At 32.1% G+C, this 23,250-nt stretch overlaps 1 non-coding gene across 1 annotated transcript; it reads right to left on the bottom strand.

Moving 5' to 3' along the window:
- Positions 1–3,384: 3,384 nt before the first annotated feature.
- Trnai-aau lies at positions 3,385–3,457 on the bottom strand. Its single transcript has one exon. It is a non-coding gene; the product is annotated as a tRNA-Ile (tRNA).
- Positions 3,458–23,250: the final 19,793 nt, after the last annotated feature.

Raw genomic sequence — 23,250 nt, 5'->3', positions numbered from 1 at the left:
TTAGTAGTATGAAAATGTTTCACTGCCTTACGTTCAAAACTCCATAGCAACATTTTTGGTTAATTGTCCTACTAAGTTTAAGTTTTTACTTACTTCATATATTTCGATATACCTTGTCTTTAAACATTTCCAGTAAATAACGAAAAATACAAATTGCAACGAATGCAAGTAATTAATAAATAAGAGGGTGCCCCTTTTTTTTGCCTCTCATTGTCTAAAAAAATAATAGTGGTAATATTTTTCCATTACACAGAACTTTGCAGTTTTGAACGACAGTAAGGTTTAAATATTTTCCAAAATTTCATCTGAGTTGAAGTGTCATAGGCAGCCCATTGAAAGCTCAGGTCAGTTTTTGTCTTTTATTGCCTAAAAACCACTCACTATTCACTGTTGGCAATCAATCTCAAACTCAGGCGATGATTAACCTTTAAAACCAATCTCGCCTCTCGTACGTATTATTAAGTTTTGAAACAAACTTGAAATTTGTTTAACTGTTTAACTAAGTTACACAATCGGTCGACAGTCGAAGGGGAAAAACCAAGGTAAAGGATATTCTTTCAAGTTTTTTTATTAGAAAACTTTTCAACTCGCTTACAGCACTCCAAGTAACTTATTATTGAAAACTAAATGCTGTTTGATTTCTACCAACGTTTTAAGAGTGTCTCATTATCAAAAAACAAGTTTTAAGTAATATTTCAATTTTTAATTGTATAAAATTATTGTTAAATATCACATTTAGTTAAAAAGTAATGGATTTATTTCTTAATTCATGAGCAAATTATCTACAGACGGTTGCATAGAAACCAGTGACGTATGGCTTTATTTAATCAATGAAAATGTATGTAAATTGTTTACTTTATGATTTAGCACAAGTAATAAATTTAATTTATTGTAATAAGTTTTTAATTCATTCATGTAAAATACAATTACTATAACAAAAAATTGTTAAATAATTTAAATAAAGGCGTAACGGAATACTAGTTACTGAAAATTAAAAGAAATAACAGAATTTTTTTTCCAGAAGTAACACCATTAAAAAATAAAACAATTAAACTTAAAATAGTTGCTTGGGGAGGGATCAGCGGTTTTAAGGAAACATTTTTGGATATTTCTTGTTAACAACCTGCCCAACTTTTGGAAGGTTATCGCTGTTGAGGGGACAAATAGTCCCGAAATATAAACGATGTAAAGAAACTAAATCATTGTTATGTTTTCCACTTGTTTAACTAGTCTGACCACCAATTGAATGAACAACAAGTTTATGACTAAAATAAGGATAAAACTACAATTTTTTATGATGCTAGGTCGAAAGATGATAATTTAAAAAAAAATTAATTTTCTTCTTTTTTTAAATATGGCTTTCTGCCTTTGTTGTGCTAAAAATATTTCAATCTACTTTGTGTAGCCAAGCTTTTCTACTTACTGCTCATATTTATCGAAGTTCAATATTCTGCATTTGGTTACCCACAGAGTTTCTCGCTTTTAGTTTATGCTGATCCTGAATGATAAAAATTGTGAAAACCCTCTGCTTGTAACGCACTCAATTTTTGTCACCACATATATCAATTGTTGTAAAATTCTATCTCTTTTGTGATTCTATCTTGATATATGATTCTAAAATGTATATTTTTATCTGCTATAAAAATTATATTTAAGGGATTAAAAGTTGCTTAAAATGCATTGGAATTGAGGAAAAAGAGTTTTTTGATCTGCAATCTGGAACGTGTTTTATTTAATTTAAACTACTTATTTTGTCGTAAGCAGGGTTTTGGTTTTTCTATATGTAAAATTAAAACATGTAAAAATTAAAACATTGTGCTTTTAATAGGAAACTAGATTTAGGACTATAAGCAAGAAACCAAATAATTTATATTATAATAACCGAACAATTTANAAAAAAAAAAAAAAAAAAAAAAAAACCCGGACACTTGTATTTTGCTATATAATTCAAACTATATGTATGTGTTTGTATCATTGTTTTCATTACAACAAAATAATTTTAATGTACCGAGAACATTCAACAACAAAATTCATGAATTTTAATAAAAATAATTTAATTATGATGATTTAAAAATTCACTACAACACTAAAAAAACCATATCGTTATAGGGTAAAATCTGCCTAAAAATTAGTTAACTGGTTTTGTTCTTAAGGCGTTATTAATAGTACCCTTAATTACATTAGTGTAAAACTTGATAGAAGAATTTTGAGTCCGCCACCTGATTACTGTACTATACATATGTGCATAGATAGGAAAGAATATACTTCAGAATGAATGTGTGTGTGAGTGTGCCTAAATTTAAAAACTTTACGCGTTGGAGAATAAACGACGTACCTGTTGACATTCGCTGGAGTCTATCTTCGGTGGCGGGAGGGATAAGACCAAGAACTGCCAACACGCGAGGTAGTTAACAACTTCCGTGAGGAGACATTAGTTCAATTCTGTACACGTGTGTATGTTGATCTTTTATAAATCAATACCAGTAGTAAAAAGCAATAGTTTTCATTATATATCTCTTCAACAATTAGAATATCTGTCCTTTGCTCTACCCACTTCTCGACCTTTATGGACATTCTCATCTATAAAGGTTACTCCTAAACCAAATAAACCCACTCACTTTCCTATTTCTTACAATCCAATCAGGCTTTTACCTTTCGAGAAGATTCTCGAAAAACTACTTTTGCTCCGCCTTTAAAACTAAATTCCAGCCTAATATTACTCCTAATCAACAATTCGGGTTTTGGAGTTGCTACTCGACTATCCATCAACCACATCGCTTTGAAGACACCATTGCCACTGCCCTCGAGCTGATGCAGTACTTAGTACTGTTACAGTAGTAGTCTTCCCTTCGCCTTTGCGAAACACGTACGATACCTTGGAATGTACCTCGACATACGACTTACGGAATCCCCTTACGAGACTCAAACGTAAAAATTTAAATACTAGGTTAAGATTGCTAAAAAGACTACTTGACAAGGGATCTGCACTTACAGTTACAAAAAAAAACATTGTACACTGTCAATTAATTAAGGTTTTTAGTTGAGATGAAAAAAAGTTAATGGCACGAGAGGGATTCGAACCCACGACCTTCGGCTAGATACGCCGCTGCTCTACCACCTGAGCTATCGTGACATCGATCCACTCGGACATCAACTCCCCATCCCAACCCCACCTTATGAGTTTTCCCTCCTTTTGCCATTTTTCAAATGTCGTGTAATCGGTTTGGATTGTCGACGACAATTGAAATGGTGACGGAGAGCATTAGTGAAGTGTACTTCATTTTGTTTATTACATTTATTAGGTTTCGTGGTCCGCTTGATCAAATAAATTATTATCAATTAATTAATCTTTAATTAAGGTTTTGGTTGAGATAAAAAAGTCAGTGTCACAAGCGGGATTCGAACCCACGACCTTCGGCTAATTACGCCGCTGCTCTACCACTTGAGCTATCGTGACTTCGATATCTCAACCAAAACCTTAATTAAAGATTAATTAATTGAAAAAAATGTATTTGGTCATGTAAAATGTACTTCACCCTGTTGGTGAAGTAACGGCTCCCATCACTGAATTGATAGTTTAATAAAATCAATATGGATTATAATATCTATATTTAAGAACTACTTGTTTTGCTACATTATTCACAGTACAATTTTGTTGCTCATTCATAAAAACTAGTTAATCAATCTAAATGAAGGCCACAGTAAATGTGACATTTGCATATCAGAGTTTTAGCTTAGTAAATTATAAATGAGTACATGCGGCTAGCTCCCTCGTGTTTGCAAAACGAGTTGTTTAGCTAATAGGTAATTATTTCATTATAATAGTCTGGTATATTTTCTTTAATAGGAATCGTTTAAAAAATTCGGGTTTTCCCTACAATTTAGCATGTAAAAATTAAAACATTGTGCTTTTAATAGGAAACTAGATTTAGGACTATAAGCTAGAAACCAAATAATTTATATTATAATAACCGAACAATTTATGCACATTTATTCCGATAAAATTCACCTATCCGTTGTGAATATTTTTTTTTTTGGTAACATGAAAACCTTTTTAGCCGTTCATTTATCAGTAACGTAAACAAAAAAGGAAGTTTAAATAGCTATCATTTTTGACTAGAGGAAACAAATCAAAATGGGATTGCATAATTTTCCTGTTTTCATGTTTGTGTGGTGACAGGATCTCGAATTTCCTATCAGCTTGTTGTAATCTTGTATCTATCGATTTGATTTAATCCAAATCAACAGCTGTGTGTTCATACCCGACTTAACATCGCGCCGTTGTGCGTGTAATGAGAGCATTATGTGCAATATTACTCGAGCATCTATCTATAAATCAATCACTAAGAGAGTTTCACTGTTGGGTTAATGGTCTAAAAGCTTCCCGACTAAAAGCTCCTTGAATGTTCTATAACTTAGCACCGTTTATTCCTGAGAAGTCTTGGAAAATGACTAGCCCTCCCTTCACCAATGTACATGTATTTCATCTTAGCATTATAATTAGTTATAAAATAAAATTTATAAGAGTATTTTTTATTGCAAAAACTGTCTGATAGCTAGTAGATGGCGTATGCCAATAAATAATAGGATATCATACTCGACAAAAAATTTCAAAATTCAAAGATTTTGTACATTACTCAGAGAATAACCATGACTTAAAAACAATTTGTATTATTTAAATAATATAGATATACAGGACGTTAATTTACTAGTACACACTGGCTATGAATTTATATTACATGTATATATTCTGAAGTTTATCTGAAGCGATTGCATTATAGCCTACAGTAGAGAACGGTTTACTATAGTCTTGATATGGAAACAATAAAATATAACGTTTTTATTTAAATTATTCAAAAATTAATGGTAAAAAAGTAAATGTTGCAAAATGTTAACGCCTGCAATGAAACTTCGAAAGATCTTATGAAGCAGCACGATTAAGATATTTCAAGAGAAAATTAATAATGATGAAATGTGGGAAGTTAGCGTAAGTGTTCTACTTCAAAGATAACAAGGCTTTAGGATATAATGCGTTGTCCTTTTGTCTCTTGTGTGTAAAATTTTTTTAATGAAGTATATTATTTCTTCAAAGATTATAACAAATTTAGCCTTCAAATAAATACATCTAACCAAAGGTTGACAAATTATCAGCGAAGAGAATTTTTTTTGCAATTTAAAGTAAGATTAAACACTATTTGGCTTGAAAACACTTGAAACAATGTATATCCCTTATGTGCATCGATTAATAACAATAATATCACAACAAGGGTACACCAATGTGTGTGTCCATCGCCAATTGAGTAGTGATACAATGATCTCATTGTAGAACTAAATAGGGTAGACCTTCCCATATAATATTATGCTGATGACCTAGTAGTAATAACATTATGATGAACCTGTATCATCTGTAATGCAAAGTGATCTCAAAGTAGGGTTGTGAGTATATCCATCTCAGTTTCAGCCTACACAAAATCACAGTATTACTGTTAAAAAATATATTTCATTAAAGGAAACGAAGTAACTAGGAATAATGCCTGACTAACAGTTCGCCTTGAATTAACATTTCAAGAAAACAAGCGAAATTCAGAACAAATGTGAGCCAAACATTTTGTAGGAAAACATGGGATATAAATCCAAATATAGCCCAATGGCTTTTACAACAACGATTAGGGCTCTGATCACTATTGAGCACTTGTGTGGTCATAAATCTCATAAAAAGAAACAAAGTCAGTTTAAAAAATTGCAAAGAGTTAACACAATGTCATTTACCTCCGTGGCATATATTCATCCAGACCATCCAGAGGATGACATACAAAAGTACAAACAGGCTCTTAAGACAAAATTATTGAGTTACAATATTTTCTTAAAACTCTAGCACCTGGGTTTGATATGGCCTTTGCAAACCTCCGTTAAAAATTAAATAAATAAAAAACTAACAATAAAAATACTTCACATGGTATACAGATGTATCTACAATGGGACATGGAAGAGGAAAGATTTTGTACTAGCAACGTCGAGGCCCCACAATTGCATAAAAATCGAAGTCACGATAGCACTGACTTTTTTATCTAACTAGTGAATTTATTCATAAAATAACGTCTTGGAAAAAAATTCTGAATCTTTTCCAAGTGTTTATCCACAGATATTATATATATTTTAGTTTTGTTGAAAAAAAAAAATAAAAACAATTAATGAGAAATTAAGTAAAAAAATACAGTATTAAAAAGATCATTTACACTAGGCTGAAAAGAGAAGTGAAAGTTAAAAGGTGTTGATAATTTTTTAATGTAATTAATTCTCTCAGGAGAGAAAAGTCGTAAAGGACGGACGTCACGTGTTTATTGATGGAGTAGTAAAGTGGATGACCGTGAGTTGTCAGCTAAGGCAATCAACATTAAGACGCCCTGGGAAAAGGGCTGTTCCTACGGCATTGAATATTTCATAAAGTTCTCTGGCCGGTATACATTTCCTCCCTCCTAAACCAGAAAGTTCTCCGGCTAAACGGTTCAAAAGTTCTAAATAGAAGAAAAGACCGGCAGAACTTGGCCCCGGTGGGCTTCGAAACAGATATTGTTCTTACCTGCAGCCGTGCCAACAAAATTTCACTGTTAACACGTTTTTTTATATAAACTTTCTTTATTCACAGAAACGTTCTAGTTTGGGCACGATCGTGAATTATGTTTACACTTTTAAAAATATTTCTTTACGAGAGGGAGAAAGAAAGGGAAGAAAGAGAAAGAGAGAGGAAGAGAGAGAGTGAGAGAGAAAGAGAGAGAGAAAGATTGAGAGAGTATAAATAGATAGATAGGTAGATACAGACATAGATAGATCGATAGATAAATAGATCGGTAGATAGAGAGATAGAGAGATAGAGATAGGTAAATAGAGATAGAGATAGATAGAGATAGAGATCGAGATAGAGATAGAGATGTTGATAGAGATAGAGATAGTTAGAGAGAGAGGGTGTGAGTGAGAGTGTTTAGCCCTTCTCCGCTCACATTTACTATAACATGGAAAGTGTTATTTCATTATAATATCTAATGATAAAATTAAATTATCATATTATTCATTTGAGAAAGAAATAATAAGGGTTTAAACATTTTCAGATATTAATTTTTCTCGACATCTTGGAAAAACAAGTATGTTTGACGTAACAATTGGTTTAGAAAACATTTTATAAATGAAAGTCATTTCTTTGGTTTGCGAACCACATATTTTTATCACTTGTTTCTATCCGTAAAGAACAAAGAGTTTTGGCTAATAGTTTTTTCAATAAAAATTTAGTTTAAAAAATGAGTACGGTTCATATTTGAATTAAAAAGGAAAAACAATCTATGAATTTTATAAATTTAAATGTCAAAAATTTACACTTTTTTTATTCAAGTAGTGTATTTTAAAGTACTTAAATTAAGAGAAAAAATCTCATCAATCATTTCACACAGCAGCAATTTCAAAATAAAAATATTAAAACAGCGAACAATTTTTTTTGTTATATCAAAATTTACAACATAATAAGAAAGCAATACATTATCTGAATGAAACAGAAAAGATCAGATGCATTTTCAAGGCAAAATAAAATAATTTAAAAATCTAAAAATTTAAAATAAAATAATTTAAAAATTTAAAATTATTTTTTTATTTTTTTTTTTGCTCGTTTCTGTTTGTACAGATTGATCTGCTTCCTTCCCGTCTTACAAAGGGCCGACTAAGTTGGGAAGTTACGGATTAGGACCAAACTTTTTTTGAGTGATTATGCATTCTAAAATATTGGCCACGTTTACACCACTTCTTGTGACTAGGCCGTGGTTGCGCCATTTCTTTTTTCTTTTTTTTAGTTAGTAATTTTCCATATTTTTTCGTATTTTTATTAGGTCTTTCTACTTGCACTTCAACTATGTGAAAATGTCATTTTACAGCATTATTTATATAGATTGAAATAAAAATATAGTAAAGCTATCAAATTTCAATAATCAATAAATAATATTTCAATCACTAAAGATAAAAATTTTAAACACCAAATATTTTTCAAATTGTACATTTTCGCTTCAAACCATAGACATCTTCCTTCTTAGTAGGGTTGTTCTTAGGCAATTATAAGAATAAAAACAACTGTAGAAGATGGACTGGCTCAAAACTGTTTAAAAAAAACATTGTCCACAGTTTATGAAAAGTGAATAAGAAGGCAAACAACAAAAAAGGCAAGGGGAATTTAAAAATCCCCCCTAAAATTGAAGACAGTGCTAACGCTAACTGTTTGCTTTCTGATTACTACGAGATGCAAATACTGACGGGTTTCAAAGCATATCTTTTTAAGTACAAATAATAAACATCTCGTTATTTGAAGAAAATGTAACGCACAGAATTTTTGTAAATTCTCGTCAACAAAAAGGAAAGGAAAAACTAAAAGCTTCGTTCCCAAAAACTGGCCCCCTAACTTGAATGTAAATTTTTTCACGGTTTATAAATTATAAAGCCTCTGCATCATACGTAAGTTTTAGCTACACATTTATTTATTTTAGTTTTATTTATTAATTTAACTATTGATTTGTTTACTTATTTTTGTATTAAATGTTTTTATTAATTAAATTGTTCGTGTAATTAGATCTGTACATTCCTATGGTGTGTGTTATTTATTAATTTACCTATTGATTTGTTTACTTATGTTTGTATTAAATTTTTTATTAATTAAATTATTCATGTAATTAGATTTGTACATTCCTATGGTGTTACTTATCTTTTCAATTAATTGCGTATGCACAAAATGTATCATTACATGCATGATCAGCTTCGATCCAAGCGAGTTCTCTACTTTATTGTAAAGGGGAGAGTCATTATGGTATCCATTTGGATGTAAGAGTTTTTAAGATAAAAAACCCTAGACTTCCTCTAGCCTCGTCTTTAAACAGGTAAGGCCTGAAGAAGAAGTTAATTACTCCTACTGTCCGACAAAAACATTTCAGTAAATTGGCGAGGTCCACCGGTACAGGGTCTCCCTAAGGTACGGCCGAATGGGAGTGGTAGATGGGAATTTTTTTGTCTTTTCCTATTCCCCAGATTTGTGCTCCTTTGTTATAAAAGTAAAAAGCACATATCTACCATTCCTTAAGAGAACGCCAAAAATCAGTAATTTTTTTCTTGTTTTTTTAGAAAGTAAGAGTTTGATAAAAGTCAGCTAAAAGCGGCAGAAGTAATAGATTTTTTCATTATTACAACGGCGCTGGAGGGATACAAACAACTCTGTGGCCGTTATTGAATTTTATATTACAAGAGTAAAGACGTAACCCGTTTGTTTACTCTCCTGTCACATCACTGTTCACTTTCCTCTATCTTTGAGGAACGTTGGGAAGGGTCAGGATAGAAAGTGTTGGATTAAGGGGTTAGAATAATTGTCCATGGTTTTATGTAGGCATCTGTATAGATTTGTTGTGATTTGAAAGTCTGTGTGGGTAGTAAGGTTGTGTACGGAATAGGTAACTTGATTAATGGTTTGAAGTATTTTGGCTGGATTCTTTGGGGGTTGGAACTCTTGGAACTTATTAAACTCGACAGGTTAATACTTTACTTTCAAATTGGTTCAAGCATTAATGTAAGTGCGCCTTGTGTTTTATAGTTTTGATCTTTTGATCATTAGCGTTTTTAATCTGTAATTTTTTAAGTAATTTATTTGGTGTGTTCAGTTCTATTTTCTTTTCCAGTTTTTAGTTTTTTTCTTAATTCTACGACTAATAATAATTTGTTCTCTTATTTTGTTTAAATTTGTTTTATATCTTCAAGCCCATGAGGTAAAGTAATATTATTTGTATTTATGCGTTAATGTGTTGATTGTAATGCGGCATGTTAATTTTTATTTAATTCTTTTATGTAGAATCGGAATCAATTTTTTTTAATGCTTTACTTAAAGCACTACTTTTGTAACGTTATTCATTTAGGAGCTATTGAAGTTTAACAAAATATTATTTCAAAAAAATTAACCTTGTGACCACAGATGTGCATTTACATGAAAGATTAATGCATTTTTAACAATATGCCGCGATGGCAAGATCATAGAAGATAAGATATAGTCTAACTATAACTAACTATCTAAAAAAATCCATTTAAAATTTATCCAAATCTATATCGAAACGAAAATACCAAATAATCTTGTTGAAGAAAAAAATGGGTTTTGGCGTAACCTGTTATGAGTTCCATTTCCAAACGTACAGAAAGTCGGTAATGTTATGATCTGTACAACATTGTTTTCTTCGTTTCTTTAATTAGCTTGGATCGTTTGGAGGTGATTGGGAAATACGATTTTCAAAGGAACAATTGGACAATTGGTGTCGAATTTCCTTTACCACTCAGCCTTACGGAAGTTTATGTGTAGCGCCATAAAGATATGTTAACTCTACCCTATCATACGAAGATTTTGTCCAATGCGACATATTGTTAAAAGATTTGTACAAAACAAATATATTATTTTGTCCCTAATTTCCCGTAATGAGAGATGAAGCGAAATTAGTGACTGATACCTGATTTGTATAAGCTCAAATCTGCACTTGCATGTACATACAAACACATAAATTGAGTTGAGCCTATCACTTCTTGCAGTGCACCGCCTTATGGTTTTTGTACTGTATGAATTACCGGTAGGTCTCGAGAATCACTCACCCCGGGTGAACGCAGTCCGGGATCAGACCTCGGTCTTATCCGTCCAGTCGACGAGGTAGGACTCCAGGGGCTATCAGCGGCTAGATTATAGCTCCCAACGCTCAGTTCTCTATTCACTCTCTCACTCCCACTTAAATGCATTCTTTCTTATTTGTATACCATTCACTAGTTAGGGTGATGGAGTATTCTCCATATTCTTCCATTACCCTTACACACCTTTACACCTGTGTTATATAACTAACTTAATTGAGGGTCGTTGATGTTTTCAGTATTCCACCATCGGCTTTCATGCTATTGAATACATTCACGTTTAATGCACTAGGTATACAAAACTGTCAGTAGCACATATAATAACCTTGTTTCCTACCCAAATCCGAAGAGGGGTCCCAGTTACTCGCTGTCAAGCCCAAGCGCAAATCTCAGATCGGCATTCGCGCCTATGGAGACAAGGAATTGCACCCATCTGAATTCTTGTCCGTGTGTTAACCTTCTGAATTTTATTTTTGTTGGTAAGTATTAAAAATACTATCTTAAGTAAAACATTCTCATACAAAGTTCTAAGATCAAATTAGGTCATGAAAAATATAGCGTGTAATTAGGAAAAAAGATGCCTACTTCAGGTATGTACCGTATGTCGAAAAAAATTTTTATGTAAAGACCGGTCATCAATTTGTTTAAATAATTCTATACAAAAAAAGGAGAGGTTTGTTTATAAAAAAATTACCCTGGTTATAATTTTATTTCGTCCAGTTAGTCACGTTGTGACTCTGTGCTTTATTGCTCTGTTTGTCCTGTCGTATTAACATGTGCTATTCTTATTTCGCTAACATAATGCTTGATTTATTTTCAATCATATTTGTTTTATTGATTTATCCATATATATATTATATAAATAAGTTTTTTCACATTTTATTTAGTAATTATTCGCTTTGTTTTAATTGACGAAACAAATGTCTTTAGAAAACATAGCAATGAAATGAACTTGTATTTTATTTTATTATTTACGTTTATTTATTTTTTATGCAGTGTCAACGACTGCTGTGGCTATTCGTACGGAATGTTCTCGTAATATTATATGTTAATATATAATTTAATCTTTAATTTCTTACATTCACTTCACATCTCATTAATGTTTTCCAATTTCCTTCTTTTTGACGTAAGAATTGCGGCAGCATTCAATTCCAATTTATTTAAAATTATTATTCTCTTACAGATCCATGGTGGTAAGAAAAGGATTCGCGAAAAAAGCTCTATTGTATTTTTGGAGCGGAAAGAAGATTATTGAGCGGAATACAGTATCCAGAAAGAAATTGAAACTGGCTAAATTAAATGAACATCGGTTTGTGTTCATACAAACATCAAAAGTCAATTACAAAAGTTTATATTGAAAAATTTAATTCAAACTTTTTCTTTAAGATTCATATTTTAGATGTAAAGATTAAATGAAGTTCAGGAAACTAATTAAGAACTCCATTCTTTTCTTTAAACGTGTAGGAAGTTAGAGAAAATTTATAAATTTTATACTTGATAGAACGATTTTTTTTTTTAGTTTATTGTGCTTTTTAGACTAATTTGCGATTTTCATTTCAGTAATTACATAATTAGCGTCACTCTTTTTTTAACATTTCAGTAAGAATTTCTAATTTAAATCGTCCTAATAACAAATGTTTTTTTTTAAACTTTATTACGAATGAGAAATTGTGATTTTGTATTTCTAGAAAGCACAAATGTAATATGGAGTAATGAGTCTAAATAAGATAATGGATACGTTGTTATGACTACATTATTCTTTCGGATTTTCTTCTTAGCAGGATGTGAGGGACATGCAATATTTCAAATCAGGCGAAGACCTCCTTTAGATATATTTGTTTGGTCAATTTCTTTTTCTTCCACCACCATTTCCCTTGTCTTCTGCCGATCATACCGGTGATGCAAATTGACCATCTGGTATTTAGCTCGATTGGTAATAAAATTAACTAACTAAGGAGAGGCCAAACTTTTGCCAGGAGTTGGAAGTAAGTTTTACAAGAAAGCTTAGTAAATTCAATTACTTTGACAGAATAATATCGAGTTCGAAAAGTAGTTTATTAAGTAATTTTTTTAATTATTTGCAACCAAACCTCCTGGTAACGTCACTTAAGACGTTTTTAATACATAAAAATTAAGTTTGATGGTTACTAATTTATATTTTAAGCTTGTTACTTAGCAGCATTTTAGTGCGAGCTGATTTTGTTCATTCCCTTAAAATGTTATACCAAAAGCATCAGTACTAATTAAAATAATGATCTCATATTTTTATTACATCTAATTATCCCGAAATATGTAATTTAATTAGTTCGTTTTATTTTTATTATTATCGCTATTTGATTTTTAATTCGCAATTTCATTAGGCAAATAATGTTTTTTTAATTTTAAGACGAAATGTTTATGAAAATGAACTTTATAAGGAAAACCTTAATTATTATTGAGGAATTTAGTTCATATTTCATAAATTGAGTAAGCAAGATATTGAGCAACCTCGAAAAAGTTTTATTTTCCAAATCATTCCATCCAGTCTAATTATAAGCTAAATCTCTTGAAAATTAGCCTTTTTAAAAATGTCTAAAAAATTTTAATCTCCCCATAACAGTGAGTAATGGCTGAAATAATTTCACTGCTAGAAGCCCCATTAAAAAATAATGAATAAATAAAACATAAAACAAAAAATTATAGATTGTACGGTCGTTTTATGAATATTATTAGTAGAGAGTATTGTTTTTAAACAGGATTTAATTTTGTACATCTCCATTGAGATATTTTGCCTGCGGTTGCAGTGATATCTCTGGGATGTCAACCGTTAGAATTGATAAATATCGTGACATAAAGTGACATGTATCAGTGACTTTACCCGGAACCTATGGGGAGATTGCCATTCTTATTGACAATCTATCTTGTCAACTTCATCCCATTGTCGGCGTTCATGAGTCATTAATAACTGAAACGAAGAACAAGCAGCTTTTTCAAAACCGAAATGAATTGACTTGTCTCATTTCAGCCAGAGAGAAAGGATTTTTCATATTCAGCTACGGATAATATGTGTATTAATTCAAATTCACAGCTAATCTAATTAACTCGTGGAAATAACATTTTATTGATTTTGAAAATATTCATTAATTTTCTTCTCACGCAAATCGGTTGATTTTGATACAGATGCTTATGATGAACATTTTTTCTGAAAAGATCTTCTAAGTACATCTTCAATAAACCGTAGACCGCGGTAGCCAACTACGGTCGTGGGTTCGAATACCACCGTCACCCATAACAAAAATAATTATCTTCATAGTTCAATGTACTCTGGCTAATATGTACACAACATAATAAAAACATAAGGTCATAATCAAACAGAGCAATTTTAAATAGTTTATAGTATTTGGGTATTATTTCTTCATACCTCCAAATAATGTGGGAAAAGCACAAGGTTACACAGACCAAAATGATGTACAACGAGCTAATTTCAACTTTCAACTTTCAGAGGAGCGAGAAAAAAATATTAGTGAACTGTTCTATTTAACTTTTTTCACTAAAATACCATTTTTCTGGAAGACAAATGTAAACATATGCCAAATTAAATACGCCACCCCCTGTCATTAATATCCCTGCACCTATACATCTCATTATAATATAGTAACGTTATTTGTGCCATAAGCGACATTAGGATTAATGCAATCTTTATTAGTCACTGTGTATTAACAAACAAAGGAGCAATGCAAGTTTTATTTGTCCATTTCTACGTTCCTTTCAGTCAATGTTTAACTTTTGTAACTTGGGAAGGGATTTCATTACATTTCCCTTATACTGTTAATTTTGTTTGTGCCGTAATGAGTTGTTTAAGCCGCGATGAATCAGTCAGAACCATTACTATCCATAAAGAAGGGAAATTATTGCGCTACATAGCTTATCGCCATTCATTCATTAATAATCAGTTTCAAAAATCTTTAAAATGCGCAAGTAGAGGCAGGCAAATTTAGACGTTCCATAAATACAGATCCAATAGATGTCAGTTTTATTAAAATTCGATCCTGGAAAAAAATTCAATATATTCTGGCATGAAAATATTACTACCGGTTCCAGGATGTCTAACTTGGAGTCAACTGTTGGAAGAAGACCAAGAAAATCAAACCACGGATCAAATACTGTAAAGAGATAAATACCAATACGGTGATAAATACCAATAAGTGGTCATACACACTTATTGTTATTTATCACTTTCTTAAGCACAAAATCATTGGTTATGCATGATAATTCTCGAGAAGGAAAGTCTTACTTCGACTTCCTCCCTCGGCCATCCACTTCAATGTTTCGGATAATTTCGAAATTTACAAACTTTAATCCTCAAATCTAATATAACTACATCCCCACGTTCTTGAACCATTGTAGCTTTAAAATGCAATACACTTATCCAAACTACGATGCCAGATAAGAATTCTGCCTTCCGCATGACAATTCTCGGATTCTTTAGACAACATGTGTTTCTGAGTACTGGAACACCAAAGTTATCCAAATCCTTGTGTCTCCAATTATAATTTTGGAACTTTACCCAATCGAACACTTTTGAGACAATCTCAGAAGAATGGTACGCTTCCAGGATCAACATCTACTCTCGAAACGCTAAAGATGAATGTACAAGAAGGGTGAACAACAAACCCAAGGTATTTTTACAAAAACTTTATGAGTAGGCCACAAAAGGTGGAAGCAATCAACGAATCAATAAACCACACAGTTTTAGAGAAAATGAGGGGAACATGAGAAAAAACTCTACAATCTGACTAATTTTTACATTTCAATTTCAAAAAATAGATTTCTAAAACACAACGTTTCAAATGTTCCCACGTGAACTATATTAAAATTATATCATAAAATTTTTTTTTTAAACTTAGTGAATGTTTTTCAAATATTTGTAGAATAAAAGACATCAAATGATTTCATTATACCAATTACACCTTCTTTTTTTTTAAATTACATCTTAAAAAAGAAAACTTGTTGTGTCTATCCTACGTAGGTTCGTAGCAAGCAAACCAACATATGAACCTGATTACCGACTGGTGCACTCCGTTGCGGATCAGGTTGAAAAAGCCAACAAGTCAGTTTACGCTCAACGTCAAACCTACCCACCAGTGCACTTAACAACATAATACCACTATCCGACCAAGTCCGCTACCTCGGACTTTACTTAGATAGCAGACTTACATAGAACCCAACTACAAGAGTAAAACGACAAGAAATTAACAAAAGATTTGGTCTACTTAGACACCTACTGGGACCAATTAACACTAAGTAAATATAACAGTCTAACCTCTTACAAAACACTATTCACTTCTATTTGGACATACAGAATCAAAAGGTGGGGTTAGACCAAATCCTACAACATCCAACGAATTCAATCCTTTCAATCTAAAGTTCTCCGCCTTATCTTCAATGGTCCCTTCTATGTCTCCAATCAAACGGTCTATGACGATCTTAAAATCCCATTCGTGAAGGATCTTGTCCGAACTCGCTTCCACAATTTCCACTCCTCTTCCTTAACCCACAAATGCTAAATCATTCCCCAACGTTCCACCCTTACAATTCCCCACGCCGTTTAAAACGACAATGGCCAAGTGGCCAACTATCTTAACCCACTCAATTAAATAAAAAAATGATCCAGCACTGGCTGATTTCTCTTCCTATTGTCACCTGGTCTGACAAATCTGTCACATTTATAACTATACTATTTGCTCAATATATATTTTTGGACAGATAGTAGTAAATAAAAATAAAATATATAAATCAACTTTTATTTTTAAACCGGTAAACGGTTAAATATGAAAAACATAAGATGATTTGGTTGGTTGAAAGTCTGACCGGAACAATCAAAGAAAATACAGAAAAATAAAATATACTTGACTTTTAACAATCACACACAATGAAAATGACATTATACCGAAAGGCGTCTGGCAGCCCAGGCCAAGTGATTATCAATAAGGTATACAGAAAATACAGACAAACTACAACCCCAAAATACGAGCGGCCTAGCCCGAATATGAAAAAATCGTCTCGGATAGAAGAAAACAATAATAACCTACTCACCATCAATTTGAAATAATTTTTTCAAAAGATTAAAGACATAACAAGAACAATACAACCAACATACAAAACATTTTCATAAATGACAAAAACGAACCCACACCCTTCTCTAGAAAAAACAATGCTCTCGTGAGCATAAGAACAAAAAACATACATCCAATTCAACAAACAGAAAACATAATTACTACAAAAATGACACGAACACAACATCAAACCAACCAAAACTGAACAAAACCTACATATAGCGATATACCTTTTACCCAAAGAACAATAAAACAAACAACTTAACTCAACATAATAAGGAAAAACCAAAATCAGACTGCAAAACTAGCTGAAAGAAAGTTATAGAAAAGTCTCACAACTTTATATTATATACATAGATTTTTCTTTATATACCCACATAAAAATACTTTATTTTAAACGAGAATAGTGTTTATTAGTGTTCTAATGAAACACACTTTTTTGCGTGGTTACCTGTTGGGACTTTCACAATCATCATTTCCAATTTAATTCATAATTGCAAATGAATACTCTTTTATTTGAAGTGTTATTTTAAATATGTTCAAGACTATTGTTATAACAATTACCCTATCAAGCAAAACTATAATAAGACGTCAAAAATTGTTTCAACTTTATTTTAAAAATTATTCAGAAATCGTGAGATGTGGTCTGGTTTATTTTAAACCAACCTGTTTATTTTAAAAGGCAAGCGATTATTGGACCAATGATTTGTTCTACTTCATCAAGTATGCAGAATCGTAAAAAACCATCATGGTTATTTCTATTCAGAGCTCCATTCGTCTAAAAGTGGCGATAGCCGACCGTGTATGGATTTTCGTGCTGGTAAACACCGGGTGTGTTTACCTTTTGTGGCCCGTAAAAGCTGGACGGAATGGAACCGAGCAAATTTGTTATTGGCCTCAGTTGAAAAATTGTGAACAAGTTTATTTCCATTTACACTTCTTGGTTGTTATTTAAACAATTGAAAACTTCAATTGGAACAACCTGTTGGCATTGTTTACACATTGCAAAGATCACATTTTATTGCCTGCTATATATATAGTTAAAGCTTTTATTGTAAAATTTAATAATTTGTACGAAAGATAAGTTGAAGATTGTCAATCATTTGTTCAGATTGAAAATTGATATATCGAGATGACACTAAAATGCACAAATAAACTATTAAATGTCTAAGGAATACCGAATGTTTTTATTTTTTATTACAACATTTTTAAGAAAATATATGTTTATTTAAAACATTTTTTTAGTAGGATAAATTAATTTTATTTAAAACGGCGAGCTCATAAATTAACAATAAACATGAAAATCAAGTAATTATCTACCTTATTTTAATCTAACAATTTTCTTATTAAATTTCAATAGTACTCTATGCAGTGAATTATATTTACAGCTTTTTTGCGTGAACTAACTGAACCTAAATGCCTATTTGATTACATCGTTTTAATCACACTAATAATTAACCCATTTACGTTTTTAGTGGTCAATTGACTTCTTTCAATTATGTATTCTTCCTATGTAAGGTCTTGGTTATAACATATGTAATATACATTTTGGAGAGTTTGCATAAGGGCGCCAGCCTGAAAGAAGGCGCCACAAAAAGATAGAGTTTTTCGCGCGGAAAAAACCTCTCGGGAAAAAAGAAAAGATTTTTTCGCTCTCTTCGCCTTGGTCGTTGACCACGTGAACACGGGTTATTGATTTTAAGTCTCTCCTAAATTTGAAGAATTAACTTTTTATATCTCAGCTGAGTGCAAATTGTAAGTAAACTATTGTGTATAATTTTTATTGTTTGTTTATCAATGTATACATGTTTTTCTCTTATTTCTTGTTAATTAGAAGGATTAACTTTTATTTAAAATTTATTTGTTTTTCTTATTAGAAACCCTTATTTCTGCGGAGAACCACTGACTTAACATAAATACTGGTAGCAGAGCGTGGTTAGCGATGGTTTATCCGAGATAAAATGGTCAATTGACCACTAAAACACAAATCGATTAATATTTAATAAGCAAAAGAAGTTCCACTTCACTAGCACACCTCCCCTTGGCCACTTCATAAGTCGCTGAGAATCGAATCCTGACTACACGACATTTGAAAATGGCAAAAAGAGGGAAAATTCGAACAGTTGTAAGTTGAGATGGAGAGTTGGTGTCCGAGAGGACCGAAGTCACCATGGCTCAAATGGTAGAGTAGCGGCGAATTTAGCCGAAGGTCGTGGGTTCGAATCCCGCTGACTTTTTTATTTCAACCAAGACCTTACATAGAAAGTATAATTAATTGAACTAATAATAAAACTGAACTAAACAAGTAATGTACTAAAATAAGATATAGTAATAACAGTAATACGGCTCAATGTTCTAGGCTAGAAATTTCAAGTTGCCTAGGCTACATTTAATACAAAAAGTTACCGGGGATTGGTCTGAAATATACAACTTGTAATGAAACATTTCTTACACTCTTCAATGGTACATTTCCTTTGCATACAATGTTTAAAATAATATATAATTTATGTATTTATTTCCATCGGATTATTTTTTAGTCGTTATACCTAGACGAAAAAATAGCCTTACCTATTCATCTTTGGAATAAAATTACATTACAGTACGTTAAATCTGTGGACGATGTACTGTATTGCAGTATTTTGAGTTGGTGATATACTGTGCCCTTTCAAAGTTATTGTATCTCACGTTCGGTACCTACAGCACATCGATGAGTCCTAGTTCATCAAAAAAGTCTGATTAATACGCCCGGTTTCAACGGTTGAAATTCGTATTTTTTCTGCGACTCAACAGCGCAAAATCTGAAAAGCCATACACAAAACTTCTAAATAAGATTAATGATAATTTTGTGAAATGATTAAGTTTAATTGTAAAAGCATGTACCAAGATAGAATTTTTTCTCTGCAGGTCTGATTGAATATAACGCACGAAAGTCAACGTTTGAAAACGTTGTGAAAAATAGCTTCCACCAATTTTGTATTAGGGAGAAATAGGGTAAAATATCTAAAATATGTTTACAATCGGTTCAATTACGAGAGGGCAAGATGTTTAGAGTATAGGAGGATTGAATGTATCCAAAGAATTTAACATATAAAATGGGTGATGTATATAATTGAGTACGGGGTATAAATTATTTACATTTTATTAATGTTATTGTTTTATCCCTTATTTATTGGATTAATTATACTTATAATAAAATTATAACAATATAAAATTATAATAATATAATCTAAAAGTATGATACAGATGTGCTGGAAATTCCTTTTTTCACTCTNGTATATATATATATATATATATATATATATACGTAATAAAATAATATAACGTATATTTGTTGTATGGCATGTAGTTATTGATGAATGTTGTGATTCGAAGAGCGATGGAAATATGAGATTTGTATTACGTCTTTTGTCGATAGTGCCGTTCACGAGTCTAAGCTCTTGGCGGATTTTCTTTCGAACAAGGTGTCGAAGCTTATCTTGTATCAGGACTTAATCCGGCTTGGTTCTATCAGAGAAAAGACTTTTTCGCTTTTCGTGCCGTCTGTGCAAAGAGCTGAGCGTACACCGGCATCGAATTTGCCCCCCCCCCCCCGAGAACTTGAAATATTTATAAGGGTGCAGGTGGGATTGTCGCCGAGCACGGGGCGGCAGAGTGCGGCTCACTTAGGCCTCGATACCCCAGCAGTCTTATTTATGACGGAGTTCCCTGTGTTTATGCATGGAATAAATCTGGTAAATGGATGGTGTCGATAGGCAAAGATCCACCTTGTCCTTACCCAGTGACTAAGACAGATCACCCCCTAATAGCTCACTCTGTTTCTACGTTTAGCACATTAATGTATTCCTTTGGTATCAGACTTTTATGTATACTTGGTACATAACATTTTTTTTAAATTTGATAATTATGATGAGTTTTAAAGTTGATTTTATAAAAAATAATTTTAAATTCACTAATTTCGTGGTCCGCTTGACCAATTAATATATCACAATTAATTAAGGTTTTTTTTAGTTGAGATAAAAAGTCAATAGCACGAGCGGGATTCGAACCCCCCATCTTTGGCTAGATACGCCGCTGCTCTACCACTTGAGCTATCGTGACCTCGATCCACTCGGACACCAACTTCCCATCTCAACCCCACCTTTTGCCTTTCTTTTTTTAGATAAAAAACCTTAATTAATTGTGACACCAACTTCCCATCTCAACCCCACCTTTTGAGTTTTCCCTCCTTTTTGCAATTTTTCAAATGTCGTGTAATCAATCGGATTGGATTCTCGGCGACAAATGAAAAGGCCACGGAAAGCTTTAGTGAAGTATACTTCATTTTAATCCATTAAATTCACTAATTTCGTGGTCCGCTTGACCAATTAATATATCACAATTAATTAAGGTTTTTTATCTAAAAAAAAAAAGGCAAAAGGTGGGGTTGAGATGGGAAGTTGGTGTCCGAGTGGATCAAGGTCACGATAGCTCAAGTGGTAGAGCAGCAGCGTATCTAGCCAAAGATGGTGGGTTCGAATCCCGCTCGTGCTATTGACTTTTTTATCTCAACTAAAAAAACAAACAAAAAACCTTAATTAATTGTGATTAATTTTAAACAAAACTAAATTTTTACATTGTCTGGATAATCTTTGAGCTTCTATTATTAGCTTTTTCCACGCTTAAAATTATGCATAGCTATGAAAGATAAACAGTTTCAATTAATTTGTATTTTTCATTGTTAAATACATTAGAAAATTCACTTTTTGAAAATGTCAAATATAAGTTTCTAGACATGTCTACTCCCATCAAGTCTTGTTGCATAGGAGTTGGCGACACATCAGGTAGACCGAGTCGTTATGAATCAAAATACAAATTTTTAAATTATAATATACTTCATCTACCTTCTTTGTCCTTATTTTTGTATTTAACTGATAAACTGTTTTGTAGAGGGCAAACGATGCATGTGAGCATGTGAACGGGTTGTGAATTTTTGTGTTTATGAGTTGTTTAGTGTTAAGCGAGTTATTTTTGTATATTTCAAAGTTTCCCAGTACGATAATGTTCCTTTTTTATATTGAACTTTTATCAATAACCATTTCTCAGTTATCGTACTTTTCTTTTTACCAGCATTACTTTCCTTACTTTGTGTTTTAGTTCATACATGAACAAAACATATACAAAAAACCAGTCTTAAAAAACAGACCGCCGCCCCTGACACAAAGGCGCAAGGCACAACATGACTTAAAAGACACACTCTTAATAAAACTAACACACTTAATTAACAATTTCAAAGATATTCAAATTACAACTACCGCCGAAGTAATATCAACTGGCATAAAAAACCTGTAATCGTGGGTTTCAATTAATAAAAAATTCTATAAACATAGTATTACTACACAAAAACATCTTGTTAGAACGAAGATACATAAATACATAATGCAGATACGTAATACAGACGACGACAGAACAAAATCACTTTAACTAAAACGTACCGAAATAAGCACTAGGAATGGGTAACTAAGCCTTATCCATTCTAGAAGTAGTATAGTTTCTAAACTTGGAAAATACGTCGTCCCCGGAATCATGGCAAAACAAGAAATCGTATAAATATGGAAATATGTTCTCTCCTTACGTCAACAACACCAACGACAATAACAATATAAACCACATAATGACCGACCTGAAGTCCTTCTTGAACATAACCCCTGAACAAGCCATTCACGACAGAAGTACAAAACAGTAAAATAAAAGGTAAATGATATTTTCTATATTGTCTTTTGCTTGAGATTAAATCACGCTTTTTATAAGCTGATCTCAAAGACGTTTAATCAGAAGAATTTTAACAAGGAAGTTTCGACTTTCAATTAAATCATGATGTCCTCAAAGATTCTTCTAGGTGATATGAATAGTATGTTTTGCTTCACAGATATATTAACGTATTCCCATTGATTATAAACCCTAAAAATACATACAAATACATTAATATGAACCCACAACAACCAAAACTCATAGCCCTGTCAAAAATACATTAAGTCAAATATAACCTATAAGACTACAGGACAGCACCTTCACACAAACTTGCAAAATCCCAGCACAACATTATTCTGAACTGTACAACACTCAGTGTGCAAAACGGCCAACCGATCTAATTGACAAAATTAAAGATAAGCAAATTACAACTGCTCCTAAACAAGTATCAGTTGCCGAAACAACATATTCCAGGGAAGGGCGTATATGCACGGCAACACTTGATCATAATACAGACTAATGAAAAAGCAAAATTACTTTAACTTCAGAGGATAAATTTAAACCGAAAGAATATTGAATAGATGCCAAGGTTCTACCGTACTCGCAATATTTCTACTAACCTTTGAAAATATATACTTACCCGAAATCACGGCAAAAGACAGCATCAGATAAACAAATGTGGTTAGATCGTTGAAATATATACTCGCCGTAGTAGATAACATGAAGAATAACATAAACCACATGCTGAAAT

This window comes from Cimex lectularius, unplaced genomic scaffold, assembly GCF_000648675.2.
Source record: "Cimex lectularius strain Harlan isolate CLEC.00 unplaced genomic scaffold, Clec_2.1 scaffold122, whole genome shotgun sequence".
Taxonomy (NCBI): domain Eukaryota; kingdom Metazoa; phylum Arthropoda; class Insecta; order Hemiptera; family Cimicidae; genus Cimex; species Cimex lectularius.
Note: the sequence above shows the minus strand (reverse complement) of the source record. Positions and strands in the feature narration are given on the sequence as shown.